This window comes from Polyodon spathula, chromosome 2, assembly GCF_017654505.1.
Source record: "Polyodon spathula isolate WHYD16114869_AA chromosome 2, ASM1765450v1, whole genome shotgun sequence".
Taxonomy (NCBI): Eukaryota; Metazoa; Chordata; class Actinopteri; order Acipenseriformes; family Polyodontidae; genus Polyodon; species Polyodon spathula.
Window position 1 is genome coordinate 77,298,631 of NC_054535.1, and position 20,417 is coordinate 77,319,047.

Below are 20,417 nucleotides of genomic sequence, written 5' to 3' on the forward strand. Positions count from 1 at the left end.
GAGCATTAATATTGAAAACCACTCATGTTCAGGTTCAAATGTAATACGAAGGGACACACTTCATTTATTGCTGAAGATGACAGACAGAAATATCTGTTCGGTAGATATAGCTTACAACATCAGATCTTAGTAAAAATAATTGCATCTTTCTGCAATTATAGCTTGTACATGGCATTTGTCTGTCACAGGGAGGACTACTATTGGTTTCACCCCCCCTAATCTCATGTACATCAGTCAGGTTCACAAAGTCTGAAATTGTCTAGAAAGGGCAGGAACAAATGTCTTCCACATAAAATTTATCAAAGTGTTGCTGTAAGTGAAGCGTTGCTGTAGTCTAATAACTTCTACAGTAAGTTGTGTGTTCTGTGGCCATCATTTGGCAAGCACCATAAATTATCTATGCTTTTTTGTGCACAAGCTTCTCTTTTGTGACATGGCTAATCCACAAGATTGCTTTCAGCTGTCCCTATTCAGAAGTTTCATGAACATCAATTTCATTGCTAAAACATGTCTGGCAAAAATGGACCCCAAGTAATGAGAGGTCCCTCTGGCATGAGATCAATAAAGTGTTGCAGAACCCAAATGAGATCACAGTTTTCCGTCATGCTTGACTGAATGTTAGTTTACCCGGTGACTACTGGACAATACTGGGCAGTTTTTATAGAGCCCAATTGTTTTAACCCTCTGTTTTCCCAGTTTACAATATCCAATTATATTCATTCACCACAGCAACTCCCCATAACAGATTGAGAACTGAAGGTCAGTGGGCCTCCTCAGATCTCACTGCCAAGCCAATTGCCTCAACAGCAGATGTTAGCAGGCCATGGTCCTGAGCTGTATCTAGCAACAACAATTCTGTACAGCATTTAGTTTAAAAGAGCAGCAAATACAATGTCCTGTTTAAATCCAGCAGGATCATATGATTAAGCAGTAACATCTGACACAACAGTCGTTACCTGCTGCATAAAGGACCATTCTTCAGCTGACTGTCCCAAGCTGTAGGCAAGACCTTTGGGACAGTAAACTCTTGTACAGGTGGTATTGCATTTTTATCTCACCAATGTTCTAGACAGAAAGCCAGCATGCCACGGTGGGCTGCTCGTTTCAGACAAACATCAGCACTGAATCGACTCATAATGACCGCCTAAATGAAAGGCCACTTTTAATCCAACACACCACCTGATTTGCAGCAACGGGTCTAGGTTACACAACATTCGCTACATCATGACTGACCTCAGTTGTCTTACAAAATGAGGTCAGGGTTTAAGAAAACAAGTGAAATGCTGGGAACAAAGCAACTTTTTAAATAAAAAAGGAAGAAAGGGATTGGCAGACCTTCAAATTATTTTTTTTTCCAGTGAGTTTGGGTCATTTGTGCTTCTAGGCTCTTGGCATTCACAGATGATTTGGCACCTACTCTGATTAGTACTCTCAGAGGGAGTAATGACCTTGTTTAATTTTTGATCGCTGCAGGTTTCCTTTACAGTAACTTTTTACCTCCATTCTACCTTACTTGAAGTCTTTCAGCAGATGATGAGGACAGTCGGTGGCTTCAGACCTTTAACTCTCTTGGGTGGCAAAAAGATTGAATTGAAGAAAGAGAAGAAAACACCTACATTTTAAAGCACAGTAGATCTGCAGTTGTCTCAATGTCTTTCTACTGATAATTATTTTTGATCATAACAGTATATGTTTGTATTGTCTAACTGAAACCCCCTCAAGCCATATTAAAATGTGAAGATCAAAAAGAAATAAAACAAAGTGTCACAATGTGCTTTGAGACTGACATTTACCTTATCTGCATTTTCATGCCATCCATGCCAACACTCTATGATAGATGATAAAAACTGACCGTTGAGCGTATTTGTGTTCACCAAAATGGCCTCCAAATGCCAGCAATTTAAATGGACTGGACTGAATCAGTATTAAAAAGTGAATACTGACTAAACTTGGAAAGCTCTCCAGTAATTAAGAGGTATGTTTAACACAGACTGTTACAGACTCAAAGTAATGAAGTGTAATTTGATTTTTGGACAGTTGAAAAAGCCAAACAAGTACTCTTTATTTACCATTTTTGTTAAATAATGTTATAGCTTTTGTCAAGGCTTAGTTTGTTTAAATCTCTACGACCCTGGACTGTCAACTGGATTGAATTACAATATTGCATATGTTATATATTATTGTGTTGATATTGGTGATATTATATCCAAGAAGTCAGTTGTTTTGGCATCTGGTATGTGCCATATAATGTATATAAACATTTTTGTTAAGACTTGTTTATTTTTTCAGTCAAAACTGAATATAATACCAATTTGTTTTCCCTTTCTTTTAATTAAATATACTAGATAGCTGGGCAGGCCATAATTTAATAATTTGTCACTCTTGCCACCTTTGTATTGCATAAATAGAAATTAGAGTAAATTCCTACCAATCCTTTGTAAAGAGGATGTAATTTACTGTTTCTACATGTTGGCTATATAACATGTTTTTATTTTACCACATAACAATGATTAATGTCCCTCCATCACCCCTCAAAAATGTAAAAAGAAAAAAACATAACTAAAATAATAATAAAGGCAACATGTTTATAAGGCTTGCAAATACATTTCAGTTGAACTGATTTTGACAAAAATGCACTTTAAATACCCCCCGAAAGAGGAAATAAACTCACTAAACGTAAGTAACCAATACTCGTACAGATGCTCATACTCTGGGGATGTCACTGGAAGTGGACATAGCTTACACTAGAGGTACCATAAAATCCTATCCTAGACAAAGACAAAATAGTAGTGTAATAACCCATACAAGCCCAAAAAAACATAACAAAAAAACAACTTTAAAAGAAAGTACAATATTTGCTAGTCGCTTTCTTCTTTGAAAAATAAAAACAAACTTAGTTTCACAACAAGTTTTAGAAAAAACGAACTCTGAAAAATTGCCATACTCGTTACGAATATTCTGCGGTACTCGTTGCTCAGCATAGGCTGCCAGTAAGGCTGCATGTTTCAATAACATACTGTACAGAAGGATATCTGAAACTCTTTTCCATACACTTCTTAAAAGCAAAACAAGTCTGGAATAATAAAACTATGTATTATCTTGTCACTTGGGTTATCATGCAGCTTAGGTCCATAACATAACATAATGACTACACTTTTTCCCTAAATATAATAAATTATACCGTGGTCTCTGTGGAGCTGTTCGCATTATCACCAATCAGTGGAGGTTCCCTGGAAACAAAAGTAAACAGTTTCCTTTCCAAGTGCAATTCCCCACTCTGTGTAGAGCAGCCCTCATCACTGGATGCAATATGTGATGTTTCTGTTTCATCAGCCTTGCACTGCTATTGAAACATGCTAGGGACTTCTCTGCTTAGCCAATGAACCATGAACCAGGAAAAGAGAATCTGCTGTGAATGCATGACCATGAATGGGATCACAAATTCTTGAAGCTACTGTAAATGAGGCAAAAAGTGAAACTGCAAATGAAAGAAGAGTGCATGCACTGGCTCTTCAGCAGTGCTTTTTTTGAGTGCTAATGCATTCAACTAATAACATAGCACATAGCACTGCCAAAGAAAGAATCAAGGACCAGGAAAGACAGGAACAGCATAACATATATTAGCCATCCAAATAATGCCACAGAAAACTAGCAATGAGCAAACTGTTCTGTCATATCTTTTATACAAATGTACCAATACATACATGTCAATCTTTCATCGTACAATATGGACCTGTTGCTGAATGCAGCAGCCTTTGGACTGTGTAGATTTACATTTATTATAATTGAAGGCGGCAATGTGTCTTAGCCCCTCAGTAGTAAGCTCAACATCACAGAGCAAGCATTTCAATTCCAGTAATTGCACATACTAGGTAATTGTTTTCATTGAGAGCTCAGTGGCTTGAAGGTTATTATGGGTAACTCTTCATCATAGCATTTACATAGCATCAGACACTGCGAACAGACACTACTGCAACCATATAATGAATGTAGTTTAAAGGGAGGAAACTAATTAGACATTTAATTATCAAACCGACAGTCTTTATACTTGCTGCACCTGACTACAGACACGTACTTCTCAACCAGTCCACTCCTATTTTTAAGATAATTGATCTGTTATCTTATCAACGTTATCATCTGTTATCTTTTTGTTTTGTTTTTTTAATTAACGAAAGCAAAGTGTCATGTATGGTAAATCCAGTCAATAGTATTGTTTGTGATTAATGTTCCCCAGTGCTTTGGATCACATTCTAGTGGATGGCTTGGGGTTAAATCTTGTGACCCTGTATTAAAAAGGAACATGTTTATACAGTACAGGTTTGGTTGCTGTATTTCTATTAGGTTATATAGGATTGTCTCAGGAGCATTGCTAGCTCTGGCAATGTGAACATAACAGACTATAAGAATATAACTTTTTTTTTTTTTTGTGCCATAAGATATTTATTTGATATGCAATTATCTGTATCATTTCAGTTACATGTTAATAAACCTCCAATACAGGAAATTTAGTGTAACCTCCATTTAAATGACAATTACAATATTTATTCCATATGTTGATTATGTTTACTAAGATTTATATCAGTAGTTTATTTTCTTCAACAGTTCCAAAAAAAAATACTTACAATACTTATATCTTGTCATTTTCAAATGGTTACATTAACTGTCTACCAACATGAAACTAAATTGCATTTTTGCGTATCAATTCAATTATGATAAATCATATGAAAATCAAATTAATTTGTTTAATTTGAGAAATGTACTCTGTAACTCGAATATCAATGTGGAAATACATATTAAAATTGTTTGGTCTCTTTTTCTTATGTTGGTGGCTCTAAAAAGGAGAGGGCCTTTGTGATTCTATATCAAGTCAAGACAAATCACCTGTATGTTGTACTTAAAAATAGAACTTCATTCATGGGTGAAATCTGAAGATTAATAATACTGTTTATCGGTACTATGCAGCCTTTACAATGACATTACAGTGTCAATACAAAGTGTAAATCACTGGATCTTACCAATGCAGGGAACTGACAATTACATTCTTCAGTGATTTCCCCTCCCTTTTAATCATTAGACAAATCTCAAGTAAGCTCTGTTGAAATCCCCAAGCTCTCTGATTTTAATTTGGAGCTCAATGCTCTCCGAGGGCTCAAGCTTGCAGTACAAGAGTGCAGAATGTCAGCACTTGTCTAAAGCACATTGCTGACATGTCTTGAGGTGTCATGCAAACCTTCTGAAAGCAGGAATTTTAGCCATTCTGGAATATGGTGGCTTAGATACAATTCTCATTTTCTAATAACGCCAGGCCCTTGTTTAGATAAGCATGCATGCAGAGAGGCGTAAGATTTAGAAAGACATAGAGCTTTTATTGTTTCATAATGACAGGGGGCAAAAAACATATACATACAATAAATTGAGTCTGCTTATTGTGTATTAAGTCTTGGCAAGTTTTTTTTAATTTTTTCCTACAAGGCATTAGCAAACAGTCTCAAGTCTCTCATTAACAGGAAACTGCTTAATTTTCTAGAACATATTTTTGCTTTTACTCAAGTGAGGAATGGACACAATACAAACAGAGAGTTACCTGATCCTCATTTACAGTTAAATGTATCCCATCTGAGCCTCCCTCAAGAGGGTTAAAGGGTACATAAGCATCTTTTTATTTTATTGTGTTACATGTTCCCATGTGCTGTCCTGCCCCTGTTTTCAAAGGGCATAAATATAGCTACTGCAAAACCAGTAGGGAAACAAAACAAAAAATATTATTTTAAATTAAAAAGCCAAATGTGGCTTGGTGAACCTTTGCTGAACTTGTGGGGAGTCTTGAAAGCCGAGTTGAAGCCTGCCAGGGATTTAACCAGTGCAGTTTGGTTTCATGAGATGGGAAACAAACTCATTAACACCCTCCATCACCATGGGAGTTAAAAAATATTCTGGAAAACTCCTTTTTATGGTCTTGTCTGTGTTTGTGCAGTTACAGGGGGTGCCAAGGGAAGGATAAGAAATGTTACAGAACAGTACAGGGTTGCAAAGCTGTGTGTACTTAGAGTCCAGCACAAATGACTCTTTTTTCCCTTTGCCCTCCGCACAAAGCCAAGGGGAGATCTCATCTGGATGAGGAAATAAAAGCCCCCAGGAATGGAAGGCCTTGTCATTGTGAACTCTCAGGAAATAACCCATCAACTTGCCAGGAAGTGCACAGCCGTGCTGAAGTGAAATAAGAAGGCTCCCAATGTTTCATCTTCAAGCCATATTGCAGGGCTGCCTCTTATCATTCTAAGAGTGCTGTCCTGTGCATTCTTTGTATGTATTATAAGGCCCGCTTCACAGAAGGTGAGTGGGTCTTCTACAACTCTTAAAATGACAAGAGCCCTGTGACATGTACAAATATCTTCCAAGTCAAGGACCCTGTATGTAGATATATTTTGAAAAAGCCATTATATTTGTAAAAACTCGATTGAAAATGTTTATCCCACAGCAAAATATCTATGGGTTTGTTTTTGGTTTCATCTATTTCGGATACAGATTACTGTTGCTCTCCTTGACTGAAGTTTTCATTTTTTGTTTGAATTAATTGTTACCAGTAAGGTAAAAAGATTGTTTGTTAAGAATAGTATTATGTTATTAGTGCACAAGACAACACTTATACAAGCCTATATGTGTAGTTCCTACTTATAATAATTATGAGATTTGCTCATTTGTTTTAAAGGATACACAGAAAGCTCATAAATAAATAAAGCACATTGCATAAACACATAATCGCAGAGTAAGTAAAAGCTGCCCATCAAATTGCGATCAGCATAAAGGAAAGCAGTTGCCACAGAACGACTGGATTTAGTAAGGGACTGAATGGATTATTAGTATGATGCCAGTGCAATGTATCTATGAAAATGTAAATTCCCCTCTTAACTGGCTACTGTGTGTTTGGCTACAGCCAAAAAAGAAGAAGCTTTGCCACCCTGCTTTATTTAATAACCCCAATGATGGAGCTCTAGTACAGTGCTATTTGAAGTCCTCAGGGTGCGTTTTACAGAAGCAGCCTGGACTCAAGTCAAAGCAGTATTGTGTTCCCGGAAAAAACAAAATGTCTTTGTGATAAGGATATTTATATCAGATAAAATGCAAAGGCAGATCAAAGTGGGGTTTGAAGAAAGAAGAAGGAAGATACTAAATTTGACCTTGCATTGCTTTATGTACTGCACTTTTTTAATACCCTAAATAGGACCTACATCAAACATTCATTTTATATGTTTATTTTAGACACAGCTCAACATTATCTACAATTTAAATTATACTTGTAAAACAAGGAAAAATGTATACCTAATTGTAAGTCTGTAATGTCCCTAAATTTGGCTGACAAGAAAAAAGCAGATTACTTAGACTGCAGAACAGAAACGTGGCAAATTAAATTTACTATTAACAAATGTAAAGTGTTACGTGCCAGTCACAAAACTGTCCAAATGCCAAATAGCTGGTATACAGTAGGACTAGAAAAGGCCAACCAAGAGAAATACTTGTAAAGCTGTAATAGACTCATCACTGTCAGCAACCAGACTACTACAACCGTAACCCTGTGTGGGTGTAGAGCCAAAAGTGTAGAATACAAACCAAAGGAGGTTCTGATGAAGTTGTACAACACACTGGTTTTCAGTTTTGGTCACCACACTACCAAAATGACGTTATGGCTCTGGAGAGAGTCCAACGAAGAGCAACCAGACTAATCCCAGGGCTTGAAGGAAAGAGCTACGAAGATAGGATGCAAAACTCAATCTATTTAGCCTATAGTAAAGAAGAATTAGGGGAAATTGACTGACGTCTTTATAATCTTAAAAGGGGTTGGAAAAGTTAACTCAAACCAATACCTTAAGCACAGCACAGAAACCAAGGCCAGAGCACACAGTTAGAAATTAAGTAGAGAGAGACCTAGGCCAGAGAGAAGACATTTCTTCACACAAGGAGTGGCGAGAGTATGGAATGGGTTGCCTAGTCATGTTGTTGATGTCCTTTTAAGACCCAACCTAGAGACCAATCAGCTACTAGGAACCAGACAAGCATAGATGGCCTCCTTTCGTTTGTACATTGTCTTATGTTTTTGTGTTCTTATGAAATGATCCACTGAAAAGGCTCTGCCTTTACCGAAATATATATGTAAAGATGTAACTATCCGTACAATAACAAACTTTCCATCAGAGGAGATAAAAACAAGATTCTGAAGCATTTCTGCAAGAAGTGAGACAGGAATACATGTAGATGAGGTGAGCAGTTTATTTTCCTCACAAAGTTTTTAATTTAAATAAATATTAAAATTAAAATTATTGCTAACAGATGTATAGAGTGTGTACAGGCAGGCGTGAACACTTTATAATGCAGAACAACAGGATAATTTAAGGGACAGATTGGGAAGCTGTTATCGCCTTTTCATTCACATTTTTAATCAGTATATATTTAATAAAGTATTGTATAGCAATTTAATACTGGCCTATTTTAAAATAATACTACAGCCCTAAGCTGGCCTTCAGTTTGAAATGAAACACCTGGTCTGGTTTTATGTGATGTTGATGAATAATTATTAAAAGTTCCCACACAATACAAAGGGGGCTTTATTTTACCAGCTGCAGAGCTCACAGTCTTTTCAAGAACAAATACTTATATATATATATATATATATATATATATATATATATATATATATATATATATATATATATATATATTTTTGGCTTCCCCTGCAGGGTAAATATGGGTAAAAGAGCAGTTTTGAAATATTCTGTGTTAATGAGTTATATGCCTTTGTTTTGTAATGCTTACCTGTGTTTTAGCATGCTTTCTCTATTCTTTATTACTCTTTGCTTGGCGATTATTTTGCTAAACTTTTATATGAGAAAATTCAAATTGCATTGAGGATGTATGTTTTGTGAAGCAAAAATGATATGGTAGAAAATGAGTTTTAAAAAATTGGACAGAAACTACTCAATTTAATTAAACAGAAGCAAATTAAGCCATGTACAATTTATATCCAAAACTATAAAATAAAAAGTAAACATCCACATAATATACAGTAAAAGCAGTATGTGAAAAAACTAACTACATTATACTGTATAAAAGCTCTTAATGCTGTCATGTTAAAAATGTAATCTATCGTCCAACGCCTGCTAGCAGTATATAGATACTTCTGGGGGAGAAATCCCTTTGCAGTATCTGTTGAATTGTTTCTGTTTCTATTAGCACCTGTGTAAAATGCAGTTAGCACACAAATCATACAGTACACATGATGTAACATGACCAGCCAGCAGTAAGGAAAGGATCATATGCCAGTCTCCCTAATAGGATTTTTTTTTTTGTTTTATCACAAAGTGAGTTTTACTCCCTCACACTGCATTATGTTGGGCACACCTTCAAACAGAATCAGTTGTTGAGCTTTCATGATATATTTAAAGGCATAGTGATCTTTTAATAAGACAATGAACCACTTGCTCTCTTTGTTTTGGCAGAGAAGTTTTTTTTTTTTTTTTTTCTAAAGAGAGTGACATTGGAATGTGGATATTTCAGAGGCTAATGCCTATTTCTAAAGGGTCATTCAGCTCTCTCTATTATTCAATTTCATTTGTGTTGTGTTTATCAGGCTCCAGTTAATCCGTTAAACTATGGTACAGCACTTCGCTGGATATAGGTTTTCTCTAAGCAATTGGCATCCAACAACTGAGGCTGTCTGTAGATGCTGGGTGTTTGCAGTGATTTGATTGGTTTGCTTGTTTATCCTGGCTTGCTTCCAGCCCGGTAGGCCATTCCTGGAGGGTTGTGGTTGACAATGCACATATGAACAATAAATAATACCAAACTGATTGTTGTTTAGGGTGTGTTGTGTGAAGAAGAATTTAATTAAATCACTTTCCTTTTTTACAGCTAAAAGGAGACACTAACAATGCATCTGTATGCTTAAAAATAAACAAAGCCAAACCAGATATTAAAATGAATGGCCGAGATCTTTACTAATTTAACATCATATAAACAGATCTAGAAACAACGCTTTTTTTAACTAGTTGTTTTTTTAACTTGTACTAAATATATAACTGTTATTGGCACAAAAGATCTACTGAAATGTCCATATTTCCAAAGTAACAAGAAAGAAAATCTGTACAGAAAGTATGAACAACTGCTGCACACTCTTGAGCCAGGCAGCACGCCTACATCTGTATGCACCCCTCTCTGGCAAACAAAAAGCCCGCTGGTGCTTCTGAGTTGGCTACGTTTGACGTAAAGCATTTCGCTGCAGCAAAATGATGAATTAGCCTTCACTCAAGCACGTGTATGAACCCAGTGAGGTAGTGGCTGGGGATCTCCAGCTTCATAGATCAAAATGCTGTTTGCTATGCCAAATGAGTTGAGCTGCATTTGCAGGAGAGGCAAATGTGTCTTTACATTACTTAGTTTCTCAGTCAGCTACTAGAGGGAGTTCATTGCACACTACGCTCCCTTATCCTGCCCTACTGCTACTCCCGTAACAGCTTAGCCTATTGCTAAGTCATTTAACCCAAAGCAACTTATTGAAAGCATAGCACAACCTATCTAATGATGAACAAGTGTTCCATCAGCTTCTACAGTATGTGCTGATTGCAGGTAATGGTGACCAATTTTTTTGGGTCAGACCTTCCAGTACCACAAACGTGTCCATCCACAACTACATCTAGATAGGAAATTATACAAGCAGCAAAATATAGAAATGTTTTCAAAAGAAATTTGTGAAATTAATAGCGTAATTAGTAGGCCTATGCAGCTGAATTACAAGAACAATCAAGAATTACAAATCAGGGTAACAAAAATATAATGGTAAATTTCAACCCTTGATACCCACCTCTAAAACAGTATGATACATACATACTGCACACGTTGGGATCTACTTTAATGATCTAAACAGTGGTGAATCTAAATACAGACACTCTTTCATGCTTCCGGTGTTTCCCCCAGGGGCGATTTATTGACCCAGTTATTAACATTACAACATATAATACAAATACAATGTAATAAGGTCTGCAGTATAAGGATCTGCAAGTGTTTAGATACTTCAAATATATGCTATCTATACCATGCAGCCGGTATATAGCATGTAGAAGAAAGAAACACGTAGAAAGCAAAACCATTTGGAATTGGTTGTGGAGTGCAAAAACCGAAAAGCGCCTCTAGATGAAAGTGCTGGCTCTTAAAAATTCAATTACTACAATGTATTAATAGAGTTTTGTAATCAGATTTTAAATAGAAAATTGAAACGGGGGGGGGGGGGGGGGGGGGGGGGCCTTTGAGCTCATAGTACAAGTCATTGAGATCTCAGCAAGGTAGTTGGGTGAAGCAGACTATCACAATTTTTCAAATCCCATAAGGTACAGATATAAATGCTGAGTACAAACAACTGTAAGTGGCACACTGCACTCTGGAATAAACATATTTTATAAACATTATCTAAGACTCTACATGTGTAAACTTGTTGTAAGTTGTTATTATTTATTATTATTATTATTATTATTATTTATTATTATTATTATTATTATTATTATTATTATTATTATTATTATTATTGTTGTTGTTGTTGTTGTTGTATCTGTTTATTGTTAGACAGAACCGCCAACAAGAGATGATTGTAAATGATGTGAAATCTCAACGCCTGTGTAAATAAATAACATAGCACAAAAAACTAATAAATGCAAAACTGGAAGACTAAATCAAGTAAGAATTTGCTATACATTTGCTGCATGTATTTGAAGAGTTTGCTGTACATTTGCTGTATGTACTTGTTTCACTCTGTTTTAGATCAAGTGGAGGTAATACCTTTGAGTGGCCTGGCCATTTAAAATTGACTTTGCATTTAGATAGCTCTTAATGGTCTGCCAATCTTCTGGTGGAGACTTTTGTTCTGTGCCAGGCTTCTTTTGTCCTCCCTTCCGATGATGATGATAAATCACCTCACAGCGAGTTACGTTTTTGTACGGGCAGAAAAAGAGGGGGCCCCTTTCAAAACCCCCTTTTCCCATTTTCTTTTCTTTCTGTCTTTCCCCCTTTTTTTTCTGCCTTTCGCTGACACAAAAATCAGAAAAATGGCAGCCTGAGGTCAGGTCATGTAAAATGAGTGAAGACATCAGTTTCTTCTTTGTTTTGGCAGTATGGTAGCTGCATTAGTGAGATAATTGGCCTCAAAATTGCCTTAGGGTGTCTGTTTTGAAAAAAAAAAACTGACTGGTATGCTGTCTACTTTCTTTCATTCAAACCTTGTGTAGAATGACTATATTTGACCTGTTGGTTCTAGTAGAAGAAGAAGAAGAAGAAGAAGAAGAAGAAGAAGAAGAAGAAGAAGAAGAAGAAGAAGAAGAAGATTATTTTGTGAACAAGAGCTGGAAGCATTGACAATGGAAATTGTGAAGAATTATGCCACACTATTTGGCCCTGCCTTGGCGAAAAACATCAGCGCCATTGAGGCAGGCGATATGGACAGACATTTTAACATAGATAAAAGCATTTGGAGTCAAACAGAATGTAGAAACAATTGAAAAGCACTTTTGGTGCGGGATATGTTTTGGTGCCAGTAAAAAACCAAACTGAATAAATAGGTACATATTCAACTGTTTGACACAATGTTACAAGATTCATTGTTACAACATAATCTCCCAACTTTGTTAAAGCCAGAAAGAACCTACAGAAAAAAAAGATATATATATATATATATATATATATATATATATATATATATATATATATATATATATGAATATAGCCAATAAATATTAGGCATATTAAAATAACATTAATGTGTTCTTAGTACACATTTTTTTATGTAAAAGTGTAGATATGTACAATAGGCTTAAACAGTACAGTAGTAAAATCTAATGAATACCTAGCAAGCTTCTTTTTTTTTTTAGTCTATCCTACTTGTAATACAAAACAAACCATGCTGATGCATTGTAGGCTTCACGTTGTTTTAGGACAATATTATTTTAAGCTGAAACTAAATTATTTCAGCATATTTTCTTTCTATCTTAGTCTACTTACAATTAGCCCAAAATATGTTATGGCTATAGAGGACCTTAAATATCTGCTATTTCAAATCGGTATTTTTACAAAATAAGACAATTAAAATATGTTTGTTGCATGTCTTATTTTTTGGCAGGGCCTTAATGATGTTCAATTTAGCTGGAACACCAAAAAAAAAAAAAACCCACTGACGAATCTTCGCCGCCTCCCCCCTAATCGTACACAGCTTTCTCCACCTATGCTCTCAAGAATTCAGTTGGCAGAATTTTTAGGTTATTTTTGCCTGAGCAAAATCCTTTTCAAACCTTTTTTGAATAACTCATTTATGTATGGCAGCTCATTATCTATGTTTAAAATGCTGCTTTGCATATGTAAACATCATTAATTCAATGCAAATGAGGCAGCAGTGCTATTCTGCCCTTTTCATTTTGCATCCGCTAAATCCTTGTTTTCTGCACGGAAATGGGAATAGTAAATAGGATGGGGACAGAACTGCAATTAGTCAACACAACTCCCTGTCAGCATCAAAAAAGGGACCTCCTGTACTATCAAAATCATGTTGCCAACCTTTTTCTTTTGTAAAATACCACTCAATTCCAAAACCAAAAAGCCATAGCTTCCATTATTAATCAATTTTCTCAACTAAGGATAATTGCCTTCAAGCCTTACAATATTCATAATTAACAGTAGAGCAATTGTATAACTAATAGAAAATGTTCAGGTGATCGGTTCTTTCAGAGAAAAAAAGAAAGATTAGAATAGGAGCGAAGGAAAAAAAAAACATGAGAAATGTTCCTTTGATTTGTTAGCCAACTGGAACACTGGGGTTCAGCCAAGCTCCAGTAATTCCATTAACTGAAGCCCCTGTGGTCTCAAAGACTACATTAACAGAGCAGACTGAGGGTTCCCTGCCAGAACCACACAGAGGTTTGTTTACGAATGACCACGCAATTCACAGGCCTTTTTTTGTGCTTCAATTATTTTACTTTAAATGGAACTTTTGTAAGCATGAGCTTACAAAAAAAGTGATACACTTCCACACACACTGTATAAACATATAGGAAGTGTTAATGTTTGAGAAAATGACAGTGAAATTTGTAATTCTTGTCAAATTCCACCCTTGGCAGCAAAGAAAGGTAGAAAACTCCTAAGATCCACAAACAGGACTTTGCACATTAGGAGAGAAAGGCCAATTATTGGTAACAAACACTATTTGTGTAAATGAGCTGTCTGTCCCTCGGCCAGTTTCAGTCAAAATGAACAGATAGCAGATCATATTTCAAATTGTGATGCTTGTGAGCAGGCAGGAGCTTCTCTATCCAACACTTTGGGATTTCAAAGTTTGTCCTAAACTCAGCAAGAGCATCGCCCAACTATGTTAAGCATGCAGTAATCATAATGCAGATCTGAGGTCTTCTGGCATTTGCAATTATAATACAAATCACACGACTATAAGGGTCCCATATCGCTCCGCAACTGGGAGAGGGGGAGGTTGAAGTCAGTTAAGCAAAAGTCATTTGTTTTCTAAAAAAATCTCATGACTTTTGAAGAAATGTCATATGCTTGAATTTGCATGGAAGTACAGGAATGTAGCCACATTTCTGAGAATAAATATACGAAATATTATATACCAATATACCATCTTCTCTCAATCCTTGTGTCAAATATTTTGCAGTAATCTGAGGATTTTGCTGGGCTGTTTGAATGATTATTCCAGATTTTTGCAGAAATCATTCTTGGTCTTCCACAACTGGAGCAAATTGCAATAATTCCTGTTCTGGTGTGTTTGTCAATAACAGCCCACACTGTGCTTTTTGCTAAACAGAGTTTTTCTGCTATTTTTCTGGTAGTTTCTCATATTTTGTTTTGTTGTATCACTGCCATTTTTAGATCATTGCTATACTCTTTAATTCTTTAACCATTTTTGTTGCTTTTTTGAATCATAATCTCATATCTATATTTCAGCACTTGATGATTATGTATTTATTCTATTATAATCATCAGGTGTTGGTTTTCAATCATGATAATTGTCAATAATTAGCAGGGAATGGGTTTCATACAAAATATGTTGATTGCCCAAATACTTTTGTGAAAGTATGAAATTAGTTTTTACATGTTATTTTTCATTTTATGCATGTAATAATTTGTTGTTTTATTATAAAGCTAGATTTCTACTTTGAGTGTGAAACAGAAAGCTAAAAAAGGTTGTAGAAGTAGTTCATTCACTGCTTAGCAGCAAAACACAACTAATGTAGAGGAAGCATGAAACCACATGGGCAGGAAGAGTTTTTGACATCCTCTGATTGCCATGATGGTGAACTGGGATCTGAGCCAAAAGAAGAAGCTTAAAGCCTCAGACGGCCGGATGTGTATCCAGAGTCGGGGTTTGTGTCTATGCAAGTAAAGCTTAGTCTCGGGATGATAGATCCCCATGAAGTATAGCAAGGTGTACAAGTGGGACCTCCATGCATTAGGGAGTAGCATTCACAGTGCCTTTTGCTTTACAGTTTTTGTACGGTAGTTTTTTTCTTTCATTTTACTCTATGTACATTCCCCTGTATGTCCTCAGTGCACTACCATTGTTGGTACTGTTATGTGAGCTGTTCTCACTGTGAATAAGTAATAAAACCTGTTCCACTGGAGGCATTTCTAGTGACATTTGAGAGGATGGCGGAGGCGGCAGTATGGCCCTGGGAGGTATGGACCAAATTCCACGGTCATCGAGAAAGAGTGCTTGGCAATTAAGTGGCCCGAGGATGCCCTTCTGTACTACCTTGTGAGATGGATCTTCAATCTGGTAACAGACTATGCCCGTCTCTGATGGCTAAACACTATGAAGGATAACAATGAGGGTGACGCGATGGTACTTGTCATTGCAACACCTACAGACTTCTTCTCGAGAGGAGAGAGGGAGCAGAGAGTTGCTGAGTGTCACCATGGCACCACGTTGAGGGGGGATGATGGGGGGGTGACTTCAACAAGATGGAGCATACCTTTAGCAGAGGGTCCAGTTGCTATTGACATGTTGGGAAGAGGTGTGGCCAGGAATATATAAGGAGACCTGTGTGGAGATCTCTAGTTGGAGGTGGTCTAGCCGCATTCAGATCAGAGGATTAAGGCAAAGAGAGCCGTTATATCACACTGGTGTTTTGAAACCGCAGAGCCGAGCAGAGGATTGCTGGAAACTGGACAGACACAGAGAAGACGAGTAAATAACAACTTGATCTGTGAGCGACCGTGTTACCCCTTGAGAACGGCACAAGAGGACTGGAGATGAAAACAACTTTTTTATAAACAGTGTGTGTGACATGAATATCCTTGTAAAAACAATACACTGCGTGATTCATTAAAACTCTTGAGACTTGTGTTATTCTTTCCATCATGCACCCTTCCCTCTCACAGGGTGTTTAAGAGATACTTTGTAAACATCCAGGTTACCCTACCAACATTTTGCTATATCCTTCACATTCAGGCTAAGGACTAAGGACATTTAATATCCCGTCACATCATATTATATACTATATATATATATATATATATATATATATATATATATATATATATATATGAGTGTACAAAACATTAGGAACACCTGCTCTTTCCATGAAATAGACTGACAAGGTGAATCCAGGGGAAAGCTATGATCCCTTATTGATGTAATCTGTTAAATCCACTTCAATCAATGTAGATGAAGGGGAGACAGGTTAAAGAAGGATTTTTAAGCATTGACATAACAGAGACACGGATTGTGTATATCTGCCATTCAGAGGATAAATGGGGAAGACAAAAGATTTAAGTGCCTTTAAACAGGGTATGATAGTAGGTGCCAGGCGCGCCGGTTTGAGTGTGTCAAGAACTGCAACGGTGCTGGATTTTTCATGCTCAACAGTTTCCCGTGCATATCAAGGATGGTCCACCACCCAAAGGACATCCAGCCAATGGCAGGCCAGTGGTCGAAAATGACTCATTGATGAAAGAGGCCAAAGGAGGCTGACACGAACTGTGCAGAGCAACAGACAGGCTACAGTTAGTCAAGTGACAGTCCAGTACAACATTGGTGCTGAAAGACCCATAAAATAATGCACAACTCATCATACCTTGACACGAATGGGGTATGGCAGCCGACGACCTAACAGAGTTCTACTTCTTTCAGCAAAACACAAGAAACTACGGTTGCAGTGGGCTAAGGAACAAAAATACTGGACACTGGAGGATTGGAAAACCATTGCCTGGTCTGATGCATCCCGGTTCCTGCTGTTTCACACTGATGGGAGGACTAGGGTATGGAGAAAACCACATGAGTACATGCATCCCTCATGCCGCGTGTCAACATTGCAGGCTGGTAGTGGTGGGGTGTGTTTTCATGGCACACATTGGGCCCTTTGATAAAAGTGGAGCAATGTTTGAATGCCACAGGATATTTGAACATCATTGCCAATCAGGTGCATCCCTTCATGGCAGCAGTGTATCCATCTGCTAATGTATTTTGTTAGCAGGATCATGCCCCATGCCACAAGGCTAGAATTGTCCAGGAATGGGTCCATGAACATGACGGTGAATTCTGCTTACTGCAGTGGCCTGCCCAGTCACCAGATCTCAATCCAATTGAGCGTCTGTGGGATGAGATGGAACAAGCTATTCGGAGTAGAGATCCACTACCAGCCAACTTGACACAGCTGTGGGAAGCATTGGAAACAACATGGGCCAGAATCCCTGTGGAACGCTTTCGACACCTTGTAAAGTCCATGCCCTGCCGAATTGAGGCTGTTCTGAGGGCAAAAGGGGGTGTAACTCAATATTAGGAAGGTCTTCCTAATGTTTTGTACACTCAGTGTGTGTATATATATATATATATATATATATATATATATATATATATATATATATATATATATATATATATATATATATATAATCATCACAACACGGAACCTGAAATCGTAATGATTAAGAGCACACACTGGGGTGTGAAGTACAGCTAAAATAAGACCACTTCATATAAAGAAGCACTTGTACCTTTGAATAATGACTCCTAATTATAAAGCCTTAGATAACAACTGGTGAGCATAACATATCTGAGTCAGAGCAGTAACAAATAACAGATCCTTTTTCTTCCAAAGGCATAATTTGCTCAATCTGTTCCTGCGCAGCAATCAGACTTTCATTATGAAGTACTTTGTAACCTGCCAAGAAATCCAGATTTCCATCATATTTTGTGGCACAAGATGAATATACGTAGATCAATGCACCCCTGCATAACACAGTACTCTGAAAACTTCATTTCACTGCCTTGTGTCGTCTGCAGTGGCAAAAAGAATGATTTACCATACCTGTTTATCCAGTTGTTTTTGCATTTGTACTTGCTGAAAAAAGTGCATCAATTAATACCCCTTTATCTCGGTTTAGTGTGGTTTAAACATATTTTTGTTTGTCTTTTTCATTGGCCAGTACACCTTTCAATCTTGTAATGTTAACGTTTCAATACCAACAGTATTAGTATATTCTTTTGACCTGTTTTGAGATCATAGCTTTGGTTTTCAGCCGCAGCTCTGTTCTTGTAGGGATCCCCAGCAGGTCAGCTCTTGCAGTTCCTTTTGTATTATATTGATCTGCAGGGATCTGTGCTAGTATCATCTTCTTATGAAACAGATCAGGCATATACTTGTTTCCATTCTGAAATAAGATCTACGAAAGAATAAAAAACTCACAGCTGCTGTCTTGTCATGTTGGAGTATATAGAGGGCAATGCTTCAGTCTATTCGAGCTACAGTACTGACAGCAGAAGTCAAAAAAGATTTAAGATGTAATATTTCTATAAATAAGAAAATCAAGGACAAAAGTTTTTATAAAATGCTTTTATAAAAAACACAAAATAAAATTTAGATAGAATATCATACATTTTGTTTCAAATAAATTATTTATTAATATACAGTTCTACATAATAACTTGAAAACATAACATTTCATTATTTGTTGCTAAGCACTACACATTTCTGTGCTTGATCAATACAATACTACACTGTTACAGCCTCCCACTCTACCGCCTTTCTTGCACATCAGGGCTCAGCTGGTCTGTTGTGACCAAACCACAAGCACAGAGGCTGTTTCAAGTCAGTAACTAAATGTTAATCTGTTAATAATATTGCGGTATAGCGCCCCAGCATTGTTGGGATCTCGAATCGTCAGTTGGCACAAATGTACACAATGAACAAGCCATTTCATTTTTTTTTCTAAAGCTTTTGCTATTATTCTTACTGTTTAAACATCAGGTTTTAATTTCCTGCGTTAATTTCCTGTGTCCACCTTCATGAATCGGATCACAGAGAGGAAAGAGCAGCTGCCTCTCCAGTGGATGTGAATGCTGGGGCTGATCAGTGGATGTGAATGTATCAGCAGATAGGAGGATTTTATTAGTAGCCATGTGGTTGTTATGACTGAAAGTAATGAAATGCAAACTCTGTATTGAAATTGGCTAATTTGTTGGGTGGTCTAAAAAGGACAAGCATTCCCATTGCATTAACATGGGTAGAACAGTATTTATCCTCCTGCTACTAGAACTAGCCTTTCCTAAAAAAACAACTTTAAACCCACCTACAGTACTGTATGCTTAGGTGTTGCATTTTAAGTAGTGGGTACCATAGTTGCAAAAAACATTGAAATGTTTGCAAATCCCCTTGGAATCAAGCAACATTTTAATAGATTCAAAAGATTGCAGATGAGAAAAACACACAGAAACAGTCTCATTAAATAAAAGAGCAAATTCATCTTTGTGTCTGGCGACTTAACTCTTAACCATTCTGTTCATAAACATCTGAATGCCTAGGGAGATAGTTAGACAGACAGAGCAACGTGCATGAGTGTAGCTGGCTTCTGTCTGACCCCTAATGAATTTAGTTTTTTGTATTTCCTTTGTTTAAGCTGATGTGGAAGTTGCACATGACTGAAACTGTGACCAGTGGTTAAAATCGGTGACTCTCCACAGTGATGCGGGTTTGACTAGCATATTAGAAATCCTGAAGCCATGTCTTTCCACAATCAGTCATGTTATTGTCTGTTCTGTAGAGGAGTATATAGTTTTGTTTAATTCAGGCCAGGAATGCATCAGCCTTTTATTGTACATTCAAAAGTGCTGGTGTATACAGGTTGACATACTTCATATGCTGTTGAGAAATTGAGAAATAATTTGGTATGATGTAAATGACCAACATTTTGGTACAATATTAATTTACCTTCATTTAGACAGAGAGGTTCAGGACCTTTCTAAATAAAAGCTCTATTGTCAACATGTTCAAAGTTTTCTCAGGTTATCCAACATATTCAATTAGATTTTTTTGGCTGACACATCAAAGCCACAGTTAGGGCCACTGGTCAGTCTGAGAATGTACTGCCCACATTATTCCC